A 13,320-nucleotide genomic window follows, 5' to 3' on the forward strand; every position below is an offset into this window, starting at 1 on the left:
CTCATCCTAAAAGCTAACACCCGAACCATCAGATTAAAAGTCTGATGCTCTACCGACTGAGCTATCCAGGCTCTCTGCAGAGTGATTGAAGTCATGACTTTCTGACCGACTGCCTTTCCCTTCTTTTTATAGCTCCACCTTTTACCATACCGTGCACTAGTACCTGCTTCCTAGAATTATAAAGGTAACTTTCACATATGTATTAGGGGATTACATTACCAGTAACTTTCTGATGATAGCACCAGGAAATTAGCTGAGGAGCATGTCAATTACAAATAGGGGATTGAAATCTAGAACAGACCACTGCCCCCAGTTTGATATACAAACTGTGACTGACCTGTCAGAACATGTTTGGCAGCATAGTGGTTCTAGCCCTCCAGCACCACTTTTTCCAGATCTTATATGAACCTCTGTATGAAGTTTTGTAAAAAAAAACTGGTGATTATAGCTCATTAAAACCTTTATCAATCTGCTGTTGAAGTCACGGAGAAGATATATAGACGACGTCGCTTTCTACGGCAAATTATTGAACTGGATTTACGTGAACTTTTGAGCTTGTAATCACCCTCTCTGGCCATGACACCCTTTCAGCAGCAAGGTTTTGGCAGATATGAGGGCAAAACCCAGAGTCTAAAGATGCCACCTGTGAGTGCACCCTTATAACCATTTAACGCGTAAGATGTAATCGGTTCTTTGTAAATCTTCCCATAAGAAAAATGGTCAAAGGGGCAAGTATTTAGCTCCTAAATTAGCTTTTGTGGTGTTCTCCGAGTGGGTCGATGCAACTTAGTTTCCTAGTCACTTTCGCAGTCTTCATTTTTCTGATCACTTTTGATCCTTAGCCTCATATACCTAACTTTCATGGCAATAACGTGTTCGAGTTTTTAGTTTTTTTTAACGTGTTTGATTTCTCATCCTAAAAGCTAACGCCCGAACAGGGACTTGAACCCTGGACCCTCAGATTAAAAGTCTGATGCTCTACCGTCTGAGCTATCCAGGCTTTCTGCAGAGTGATTGAAGTCATGACTTTCTGACCGACTGCCTTTCCCTTCTTTTTATAGCTCCACCTTTTACCATACCGTGCACTAGTACCTGCTTCCTAGAATTATAAAGGTAACTTTCACATATGTATTAGGGGATTACATTACCAGTGACTTTCTGGTGATAGCACCAGGAAATCAGCTGAGGAGCATGTCAATTACAAATAGGGGATTGAAATCTAGAACAGACCACTGCCCCCAGTTTGATATACAAACTGTGACTGACCTGTCAGAACATGTTGGGCAGCATATTGGTTCTAGCCCTCCAGCACCACTTTTTCCAGATCTTATATGAACCTCTGTATGAAGTTTTGTAAAAAAAACTGGTGATTATAGCTCATTAAAACCTTTATCAATCTGCTGTTGAAGTCACGGAGAAGATATATAGACGACGTCGCTTTCTACGGCAAATTATTGAACTGGATTTACGTGAACTTTTGAGCTTGTAATCACCCTCTCTGGCCATGACACCCTTTCAGCAGCAAGGTTTTGGCAGATATGAGGGCAAAACCCAGAGTCTAAAGATGCCACCTGTGAGTGCACCCTTATAACCATTTAACGCGTAAGATGTAATCGGTTCTTTGTAAATCTTCCCATAAGAAAAATGGTCAAAGGGGCAAGTATTTAGCTCCTAAATTAGCTTTTGTGGTGTTCTCTGAGTGGGTCGATGCAACTTAGTTTTCTAGTCACTTTCGCAGTCTTCATTTTTCTCATCACTTTTGATCCCTTGCCTCATATACCTAACTTTCATGGCAATAACGTGTTCGAGTTTTTTTTTTTTTTTTTTTAACGTGTTTGATTTCTCATCCTAAAAGCTAACGCCCGAACAGGGACTTGAACCCTGGACCCTCAGATTAAAAGTCTGATGCTCAACCGACTGAGCTATCCAGGCTTACCATACCGTCTCTCTGCAGAGTGATTGAAGTCATGACTTTCTGACCGACTGCCTTTCCCTTCTTTTTATAGCTCCACCTTTTACCATACCGTGCACTAGTACCTGCTTCCTAGAATTATAAAGGTAACTTTCACATATGTATTAGGGGATTACATTACCAGTGACTTTCTGGTGATAGCACCAGGAAATCAGCTGAGGAGCATGTCAATTACAAATAGGGGATTGAAATCTAGAACAGACCACTGCCCCCAGTTTGATATACAAACTGTGACTGACCTGTCAGAACATGTTGGGCAGCATAGTGGTTCTAGCCCTCCAGCACCACTTTTTCCAGATCTTATATGAACCTCTGTATAAAGTTTTGTAAAAAAAACTGGTGATTATAGCTCATTAAAACCTTTATCAATCTGCTGTTGAAGTCACGGAGAAGATATATAGACGACGTCGCTTTCTACGGCAAATTATTGAACTAGATTTACGTGAACTTTTGAGCTTGTAATCACCCTCTCTGGCCATGACACCCTTTCAGCAGCAAGTTTTTGGCAGATATGAGGGCAAAACCCGGAGTCTAAAGATGCCACCTGTGAGTGCACCCTTATAACCATTTAACGCGTAAGATGTTCTCGGTTCTTTGTAAATCTTCCCATAAGAAAAATGGTCAAAGGGGCAAGTATTTAGCTCCTAAATTAGCTTTTGTGGTGTTCTCCGAGTGGGTCGATGCAACTTAGTTTCCTAGTCACTTTCGCAGTCTTCATTTTTCTCATCACTTTTGATCCTTTGCCTCATATACCTAACTTTCATGGCAATAACATGTTTGATTTCTCATCCTAAAAGCTAACGCCCGAACAGGGACTTGAACCCTGGACCCTCAGACTAAAAGTCTGATGCTCTACCGACTGAGCTATCCAGGGTCTATGCAGAGTGATTGAAGTCATGACTTTCTGACCAACTGCCTTTCCCTTCTTTTTATAGCTCCACCTTTTACCATACCGTGCACTAGTACCTGCTTCCTAGAATTATAAAGGTAACTTTCACATATGTATTAGGGGATTACATTACCAGTGACTTTCTGGTGATAGCACCAGGAAATCAGCTGAGGAGCATGTCAATTACAAATAGGGGATTGAAATCTAGAACAGACCACTGCCCCCAGTTTGATATACAAACTGTGACTGACCTGTCAGAACATGTTGGGCAGCATAGTGGTTCTAGCCCTCCAGCACCACTTTTTCCAGATCTTATATGAACCTCTGTATAAAGTTTTGTAAAAAAAACTGGTTATTATAGCTCATTAAAACCTTTATCGATCTGCTGTTGAAGTCACGGAGAAGATATATAGACGACGTCGCTTTCTACGGCAAATTATTGAACTGGATTTACGTGAACTTTTGAGCTTGTAATCACCCTCTCTGGCCATGACACCCTTTCAGCAGCAAGGTTTTGGCAGATATGAGGGCAAAACCCAGAGTCTAAAGATGCCACCTGTGAGTGCACCCTTATAACCATTTAACGCGTAAGATTTAATCGGTTCTTTGTAAATCTTCCCATAAGAAAAATGGTCAAAGGGGCAAGTATTTAGCTCCTAAATTAGCTTTTGTGGTGTTCTCCGAGTGGGTCGATGCAACTTAGTTTCCTAGTCACTTTCGCAGTCTTCATTTTTCTCATCACTTTTGATCCTTTGCCTCATATACCTAACTTTCATGGCAATAACGTGTTCGAGTTTTTAGTTTTTTTTTTTAACGTGTTTGATTTCTCATCCTAAAAGCTAACGCCCGAACAGGGACTTGAACCCTGGACCCTCAGATTAAAAGTCTGATGCTCTACCGACTGAGCTATCCAGGGTCTATGCAAAGTGAATGAAGTCATGACTTTCTGACCGACTGCCTTTCCCTTCTTTTTATAGCTCCACCTTTTACCATACCGTGCACTAGTACCTGCTTCCTAGAATTATAAAGGTAACTTTCACATATGTATTAGGGGATTACATTACCAGTGACTTTCTGGTGATAGCACCAGGAAATCAGCTGAGGAGCATGTCAATTACAAATAGGGGATTGAAATCTAGAACAGACCACTGCCCCCAGTTTGATATACAAACTGTGACTGACCTGTCAGAACATGTTGGGCAGCATAGTGGTTCTTGCCCTCCAGCACCACTTTTTCCAGATCTTATATGAACCTCTGTATGAAGTTTTGTAAAAAAAACTGGTGATTATAGCTCATTAAAACCTTTATCAATCTGCTGTTGAAGTCACAGAGAAGATATATAGACGACGTCGCTTTCTACGGCAAATTATTGAACTGGATTTACGTGAACTTTTGAGCTTGTAATCACCCTCTCTGGCCATGACACCCTTTCAGCAGCAAGGTTTTGGCAGATATGAGGGCAAAACCCAGAGTCTAAAGATGCCACCTGTGAGTGCACCCTTATAACCATTTAACGCGTAAGATGTAATCGGTTCTTTGTAAATCTTCCCATAAGAAAAATGGTCAAAGGGGCAAGTATTTAGCTCCTAAATTAGCTTTTGTGGTGTTCTCCGAGTGGGTCGATGCAACTTAGTTTCCTAGTCACTTTCGCAGTCTTCATTTTTCTCATCACTTTTGATCCTTTGCCTCATATACCTAACTTTCATGGCAATAACGTGTTCGAGTTTTTAGTTTTTTTTTTTAACGTGTTTGATTTCTCATCCTAAAAGCTAACGCCCGAACAGGGACTTGAACCCTGGACCCTCAGATTAAAAGTCTGATGCTCTACCGACTGAGCTATCCAGGGTCTATGCAGAGTGATTGAAGTCATGGCTTTCTGACCGACTGCCTTTCTCTTCTTTTTATAGCTCCACCTTTTACCATACCGTGCACTAGTACCTGCTTCCTAGAATTATAAAGGTAACTTTCACATATGTATTAGGGGATTACATTACCAGTGACTTTCTGGTGATAGCACCAGGAAATCAGCTGAGGAGCATGTCAATTACAAATAGGGGATTGAAATCTAGAACAGACCACTGCCCCCAGTTTGATATACAAACTGTGACTGACCTGTCAGAACATGTTGGGCAGCATAGTGGTTCTAGCCCTCCAGCACCACTTTTTCCAGATCTTATATGAACCTCTGTATAAAGTTTTGTAAAAAAAACTGGTGATTATAGCTCATTAAAACCTTTATCAATCTGCTGTTGAAGTCACGGAGAAGATATATAGACGACGTCGCTTTCTACGGCAAATTATTGAACTAGATTTACGTGAACTTTTGAGCTTGTAATCACCCTCTCTTGCCATGACACCCTTTCAGCAGCAAGTTTTTGGCAGATATGAGGGCAAAACCCAGAGTCTAAAGATGCCACCTGTGAGTGCACCCTTATAACCATTTAACGCGTAAGATGTAATCGGTTCTTTGTAAATCTTCCCATAAGAAAAATGGTCAAAGGGGCAAGTATTTAGCTCCTAAATTAGCTTTTGTGGTGTTCTCCGAGTGGGTCGATGCAACTTAGTTTCCTAGTCACTTTCGCAGTTTTCATTTTTCTCATCACTTTTGATCCTTTGCCTCATATACCTAACTTTCATGGCAATAACGTGTTCGAGTTTTTAGTTTTTTTTAACGTGTTTGATTTCTCATCCTAAAAGCTAACGCCCGAACAGGGACTTGAACCCTGGACCCTCAGATTAAAAGTCTGAGCTATCCAGGCTCTCTGCAGAGTGATTGAAGTCATGACTTTCTGACCGACTGCCTTTGCCTTCTTTTTATAGCTCCACCTTTTACCATACCGTGCACTAGTACCTGCTTCCTAGAATTATAAAGGTAACTTTCACATATGTATTAGGGGATTACATTACCAGTGACTTTCTGGTGATAGCACCAGGAAATCAGCTGAGGAGCATGTCAATTACAAATAGGGGATTGAAATCTAGAACAGTCCACTGCCCCCAGTTTGATATACAAACTGTGACTGACCTGTAAGAACATGTTGGGCAGCATAGTGGTTCTAGCCCTCCAGCACCACTTTTTCCAGATCTTATATGAACCTCTGTATGAAGTTTTGTAAAAAAAAACTGGTGATTATAGCTCATTAAAACCTTTATCAATCTGCTGTTGAAGTCACGGAGAAGATATATAGACGACGTTGCTTTCTACGGCAAATTATTGAACTGGATATACGTGAACTTTTGAGCTTGTAATCACCCTCTCTGGCCATGACACCCTATCAGCAGCAAGTTTTTGGCAGATCTGAGGGCAAAACCCGGAGTCTAAAGATGCCACCTGTGAGTGCACCCTTATAACCATTTAACGCGTAAGATGTAATCGGTTCTTTGTAAATCTTCCCATAAGAAAAATGGTCAAAGGCGCAAGTATTTAGCTCCTAAATTAGCTTTTGTGGTGTTCTCCGAGTGGGTCGATGCAACTTAGTTTCCTAGTCACTTTCGCAGTCTTCATTTTTCTCATCACTTTTGATCCTTTGCCTCATATACCTAACTTTCATGGCAATAACGTGTTCGAGTTTTTAGTTTTTTTTTTTAATGTGTTTGATTTCTCATTCTAAAAGCTAACGCCCGAACAGGGACTTGACCCCTGGACCCTCAGATTCAAAGTCTGATGCTCTACCGACTGAGCTATCCAGGCTCTCTGCAGAGTGATTGAAGTCATGACTTTCTGACCGACTGCCTTTCCCTTCTTTTTATAGCTCCACCTTTTACCATACCGTGCACTAGTACCTGCTTCCTAGAATTATAAAGGTAACTTTCACATATGTATTAGGGGATTACATTACCAGTGACTTTCTGGTGATAGCACCAGGAAATCAGCTGAGGAGCATGTCAATTACAAATAGGGGATTAAAATCTAGAACAGACCACTGCCCCCAGTTTGATATACAAACTGTGACTGACCTGTCAGAACATGTTGGGCAGCATAGTGGTTCTAGCCCTCCAGCACCACTTTTTCCAGATCTTATATGAACCTCTGTATGAAGTTTTGTAAAAAAAAACTGGTGATTATAGCTCATTAAAACCTTTATCAATCTGCTGTTGAAGTCACGGAGAAGATATATAGACGACGTTGCTTTCTACGGCAAATTATTTAACTGGATTTACGTGAACTTTTGAGCTTGTAATCACCCTCTCTGGCCATGACACCCTATCAGCAGCAAGTTTTTGGCAGATCTGAGGGCAAAACCCGGAAGTAGTAAGAGGGTATATGTTTCGTCAAACTAAAAGTGACAGGTACCACGCCCCCTTTTATACAGATAACCCCGCCCCTTTTTATATTGATTGATATTGTTTGATATAAAGTTTATATCGCTTGATATAAACTTTATATCGCTTGATATTGTTTGATATAAAGATTATATCGCTTGATATTGTTTGATATAAAGATTATATCGCTTAATATTGCTTGATATATATATATATATATAGTATTCGTCCATTAAGGTCTTACCACTTCTGACAGCTGCTTACTACAGATGGCAACATCCCCCCCAGACATTCTTCTCAGATTACTGTTAGGTCTAAACCAGGAAGTCGAACTTTCTTAGAGACGCAGGACAGCTTACTACAGATGTTAAAATCTAATGTCCGGCAGTTACAAATTAAAAATAAATAAATTTGCGGTTAAATTTATATTGCTTCTTACTACAGTTGTATTTGGCCATTAAGTCTTATCACGTCTTCCAGATTCTTACTACAGATGGCAACACCCCCCAGACATTCTTCTCAGATTACTGTTAGGACTAAAAGAGGACATTGTGGTTTTTTGAAAGCCCCCTGGCAGCTTACTACAAATGGTGAAATCTAATGTCATAATCTAATGTCCGACAGTTACAAATTAAAAATAAATAAATTTGCTCTTAAATTTATATTGATTCTTACTACATTTGTATTTGGCCATTAAGGTCTTATCACGTCTTCCAGATTCTTACTACAGATGGCAACACCCCCCAGACATTCTTATCAGATTACTGTTAGGACTAAAAGAGGACATTGTGGTTTTTTGAAAGCCTCCTGGCAGCTTACTACAAATGGTGAAATCTAATGTCATAATCTAATGTCAGGCAGTTTCCAAATGAATACAAAAGCATAATTTTTTTTTTTTTTTTTTATATAAAAGCCAACCAAATTATACAGTTTGTTAAGTTTCATATACCACTTTGATATGCATATATAACAAATTATACAGTTTGCTAAGTCTCATTTGATAAAAAATCTTTTTGGATATGCCCATTTCTAACACTGATACATTTTTTTTTTTATATAAAATTAAGATTTGGACATAAAAAGGTCTATAATAAACATATCAATACTTATAAAACATAATCTAACTTTTTGAAAGACAGCAACTACTTAATGTGTAAACACAAGGTTTTGGTTTAAAAGCCAACCTCTTTGATATGCAGTTATAGCAAATTATACAGCTTGATAAGTTTCATTTTGTTAAAAAATCTTTTTGGCTATACCCATTTATAACAGTTGATAAGTTTTTGATATAAAATTAAGATTTGGGCATAAAAAGGCCTATAATATACATATAAATTCTAACATAATCTAACTATTTGTGAAAATCGCAACTAATGAATGTGCTAATAGTTGCAACATTTTGTGGTTTACAACAAGACCCCCAGCCTATATAAACATGACACATTCTGGGCATGGTTAGCACAGAGATACGCAAGCACATACAGGCATAGGTCCCTAAGGCAATAAACACATCAAAAGGTAAGCACCATTTGGCGGTTGTGCTTTTAAAGCTTTTACTATTTATTGAATATGAATTATGTTATCTGTAGTTATGTAAATGATTTATAGGGTCGTAATGCGTCACTAACTAAATGTCTTTTTCTTTTACATCCGACAAATGTTGCTATATTTTAACTAACAATATACATTTTGTTTAGATGGATTCTTACCAAAATTTATGGGGAGATGACAGTATACCCGATGCGCAGCTGCTTATAGCGGGCGATGATTTCTATGATTCGTACATTAGCGGCGGTGGGGGACAAATGTTTTCAGACGATTCGCACCGTATGGCGCTAGCTCATACTGATATTTCAAACGAACCCAATTACAATCCGACGTCTCCTTGCCTGGCCGGTAAGTATAACCATCTTATGCTTTTATTACGTATATAGTTTTAGAGCTCGTTATATTTCATGAACGTTTTATTACAGGCACACAAATCAGCGACATTTTAAGAATTGTGAACAGAGACGTTGAGACTGAAAATACAGGACATTCAAACATTGAAGTTACGCGCAAAAACTATTCTGACTCGCTAAAGGAGAACGAGCCATCGCAAGTTATCGATCTCACAACCCCAGGGCGCCAGGAACAGGCGACAAGGCTAGACAGAATACGTAAGGCTCGATCGGCTTCTTTGATGTTGGCTGTTTTAAACATTATCGATATTTCTAATACACTTTTTTAAAATGCAGCGATGGAAAGAAAAGTGTATACAATTGAGGACATCGCGACACGCTCCAATGAGGCCCTACAAAAGCGTAGCAAGCGGGGCAAAGCGCGTAAGTCCCAAAACGTATTGTTGCTGTAACATATTTTAAACAATGTCTAGAAGTCTAATACTTTTTGTTAAAATGCAGCGCTGAAAAGAAAAATGGCCACGGCCGGTATCTCCAAAGCGGCGTCAAAGAAATCTAGCACAACAGGTAATGCGTCCTCTACAGCAGCTCAAACAGCAATGTGTATAACTTTTAAGCGTGTATAAACAATGGTGTCTAATCAAACCTTGTAATTTAAAGTTTTTCAGATGCCTGGTAGTGGCGCCAGTGTCAACAGAACTGTTTCATTCCCAGAACCGCCAGAGTTGTGCACCAACGCCCGTGACAGTTGGCTGACGGAAAATCATGCATTGCCGACTATCCGCTGCCCTGATGCCCGTAAGTTAATATTACACGGTGCTCTGTTTTAATTAGGCACGCTTCAAGTTCTTAACACATACATCTTGCTGCTGGTCTTTAAATTTTTAATAAAAGTCATAATGACATATATCCATCTATCTAACTAGCTATCTATATATAGCCATTTATCTATCTATGTCTCCATACATCCAAATATCCCAACTATCTAAATTCTATCAAATTATCTATCTATCTATCTATCTATCTATCTATCTATCTATGTCTCTAGGCATCCAAATACCCCCACAACTATCTAAATTCGATCAATTTAGCTATTTATCTAGCTATATTTCTAGTTACATATCTATAGATCAATTACCTATCTATATTTCGCGGGTGGTGGGGGGTTGTTTTAATTAGCGAGCTTGAAATTCTTAATACTTATATCTTAATGTTTGTCTTTAAATTTCAGCCAAAAGAAAAGAAAGCAACAAAGCCAGAGGCATTAACGAGAGACGGCGAGCAACCACAAAACAGCAGCAGGAGCAGTTTACACCGATAGCTGGAGTTCTAACAAAGCCTCGGCCGGTTCTACAGAGTGGTGAGCCAACTAGTGTAATAAATGATATTACAGATTTATGCGACATAACAACGGTGACCAATACGCAAGATGTAATACCTTGTAAAAAGCGCATCACGTTTGATACACCAGACACAATCAGTAACGGACAACAGATAAGCGAACCCCAGCAGCGATACGCGCCTCTTGTCCATTCCTGTTATTGCCGGGGTGGCGAGATGTACGACGCATTGCGGGATATCGCGAAATGTAATGACAAAATGTCACGCGTAGCACTGCATTTAAAATGTTACGTTAAAGACTCTACGTCTCTAGCGTTTAACAGCCCCAACAAAAATACTGAGGGGCAAATACACGCTACGCGTAACAAATGCATACGACTGATTACGCATCTTGACGCTCTTGAAAAAGAGCTGCTAGGCAGCGAATGACTAGTGATGACTGGTGGAGGTGGACGCCCTTTTAAAAGCTCAAAAACAACTGTAAGTGCTAGGATTCGAAAGTTAAAACAGGCTATAAAAATCTGTTTTTCAGTTAAACGTTCTAAAATAGCTAGAGAAAAAAGGCTTCGCCGGCGTAACAATACGCCGCCGACGCGTCCGAAAAAAATAGATCGCAAAAAAAGACAGGAATGTCGTAACAAGTCTGTTGCGGCGGCTCGTCTGAATGCTGGACAAGCACAACAGCCGTCCAAACAGTTTGCACACTAACAGGCAGTCAAATACGCAATCAGCGCGTATTCAGTCCGGCGGCCCACAAAATGGCGACTTGCCCTATAACACGGCTATTACAGACGATCCCCCAGAACCACAAAACGTTAGTTCCGTTTATCTAGAACGTGTATATCATCAACAGCGTGACTTAGCGAATTTTAATAGTACCATGTACACGGAACACTTCAGATTCGCTAACCTCGAAGCCATTCGCTCATTTGTTGACGCTCTTGAAGCAATACACGCTGCTATACAGACATTGTTAGATAGGATTTTACGGGCCGTCGAGCCGGGTGATTTCATACAATTGCGTTTAGATGGCGGCGAAACGTTTGATTCGATTTTTTCTAATAGATATTCTAGAGATGGTTTTAGAGTCGAAACATTTTTGGACAATATCGCTAACGCATTACAGAGTAACGCGGAGTGCATAGCTGGAAATACACTTAAACTAGTTGTCATCATTGTCAGTTTTAGAGCTCGTTATATTTCATGAACGTTTTATTACAGGCACACAAATCAGCGACATTTTAAGAATTGTGAACAGAGACGTTGAGACTGAAAATACAGGACATTCAAACATTGAAGTTACGCGCAAAAACTATTCTGACTCGCTAAAGGAGAACGAGCCATCGCAAGTTATCGATCTCACAACCCCAGGGCGCCAGGAACAGGCGACAAGGCTAGACAGAATACGTAAGGCTCGATCGGCTTCTTTGATGTTGGCTGTTTTAAACATTATCGATATTTCTAATACACTTTTTTAAAATGCAGCAATGGAAAGAAAAGTGTATACAATTGAGGACATCGCGACACGCTCCAATGAGGCCCTACAAAAGCGTAGCAAGCGGGGCAAAGCGCGTAAGTCCCAAAACGTATTGTTGCTGTAACATATTTTAAACAATGTCTAGAAGTCTAATACTTTTTGTTAAAATGCAGCGCTGAAAAGAAAAATGGCCACGGCCGGTATCTCCAAAGCGGCGTCAAAGAAATCTAGCACAACAGGTAATGCGTCCTCTACAGCAGCTTAAACAGCAATGTGTATAACTTTTAAGCGTGTATAAACAATGGTGTCTAATCAAACCTTGTAATTTAAAGTTTTTCAGATGCCTGGTAGTGGCGCCAGTGTCAACAGAACTGTTTCATTCCCAGAACCGCCAGAGTTGTGCACCAACGCCCGTGACAGTTGGCTGACGGAAAATCATGCATTGCCGACTATCCGCTGCCCTGATGCCCGTAAGTTAATATTACACGGTGCTCTGTTTTAATTAGGCACGCTTCAAGTTCTTAACACATACATCTTGCTGCTGGTCTTTAAATTTTTAATAAAAGTCATAATGACATATATCCATCTATCTAACTAGCTATCTATATATAGCCATTTATCTATCTATGTCTCCATACATCCAAATATCCCAACTATCTAAATTCTATCAAATTATCTATCTATCTATCTATCTATCTATCTATCTATCTATCTATCTATGTCTCTAGGCATCCAAATACCCCCACAACTATCTAAATTCGATCAATTTAGCTATTTATCTAGCTATATTTCTAGTTACATATCTATAGATCAATTACCTATCTATATTTCGCGGGTGGCGGGGGGTTGTTTTAATTAGCGAGCTTGAAATTCTTAATACTTATATCTTAATGTTTGTCTTTAAATTTCAGCCAAAAGAAAAGAAAGCAACAAAGCCAGAGGCATTAACGAGAGACGGCGAGCAACCACAAAACAGCAGCAGGAGCAGTTTACACCGATAGCTGGAGTTCTAACAAAGCCTCGGCCGGTTCTACAGAGTGGTGAGCCAACTAGTGTAATAAATGATATTACAGATTTATGCGACATAACAACGGTGACCAATACGCAAGATGTAATACCTTGTAAAAAGCGCATCACGTTTGATACACCAGACACAATCAGTAACGGACAACAGATAAGCGAACCCCAGCAGCGATACGCGCCTCTTGTCCATTCCTGTTATTGCCGGGGTGGCGAGATGTACGACGCATTGCGGGATATCGCGAAATGTAATGACAAAATGTCACGCGTAGCACTGCATTTAAAATGTTACGTTAAAGACTCTACGTCTCTAGCGTTTAACAGCCCCAACAAAAATACTGAGGGGCAAATACACGCTACGCGTAACAAATGCATACGACTGATTACGCATCTTGACGCTCTTGAAAAAGAGCTGCTAGGCAGCGAATGACTAGTGATGACTGGTGGAGGTGGACG

At 40.0% G+C, this 13,320-nt stretch overlaps 6 non-coding genes across 6 annotated transcripts; all 6 read right to left on the bottom strand.

Moving 5' to 3' along the window:
* Positions 1-927: 927 nt before the first annotated feature.
* On the bottom strand, positions 928-1,000 carry TRNAK-UUU. Its single transcript has one exon. It is a non-coding gene; the product is annotated as a tRNA-Lys (tRNA).
* Positions 1,001-1,859: 859 nt separating this feature from the next.
* Positions 1,860-1,932, bottom strand: TRNAK-UUU. The gene has a single exon. It is a non-coding gene; the product is annotated as a tRNA-Lys (tRNA).
* An 841-nt stretch (positions 1,933-2,773) lies between these two features.
* TRNAK-UUU lies at positions 2,774-2,846 on the bottom strand. The gene has a single exon. It is a non-coding gene; the product is annotated as a tRNA-Lys (tRNA).
* Positions 2,847-3,704: 858 nt separating this feature from the next.
* TRNAK-UUU lies at positions 3,705-3,777 on the bottom strand. The gene has a single exon. It is a non-coding gene; the product is annotated as a tRNA-Lys (tRNA).
* An 858-nt stretch (positions 3,778-4,635) lies between these two features.
* TRNAK-UUU lies at positions 4,636-4,708 on the bottom strand. Its single transcript has one exon. It is a non-coding gene; the product is annotated as a tRNA-Lys (tRNA).
* A 1,772-nt stretch (positions 4,709-6,480) lies between these two features.
* On the bottom strand, positions 6,481-6,553 carry TRNAQ-UUG. The gene has a single exon. It is a non-coding gene; the product is annotated as a tRNA-Gln (tRNA).
* Positions 6,554-13,320: the final 6,767 nt, after the last annotated feature.

Source organism: Bufo bufo, chromosome 1 (genome assembly GCF_905171765.1).
Source record: "Bufo bufo chromosome 1, aBufBuf1.1, whole genome shotgun sequence".
Taxonomy (NCBI): domain Eukaryota; kingdom Metazoa; phylum Chordata; class Amphibia; order Anura; family Bufonidae; genus Bufo; species Bufo bufo.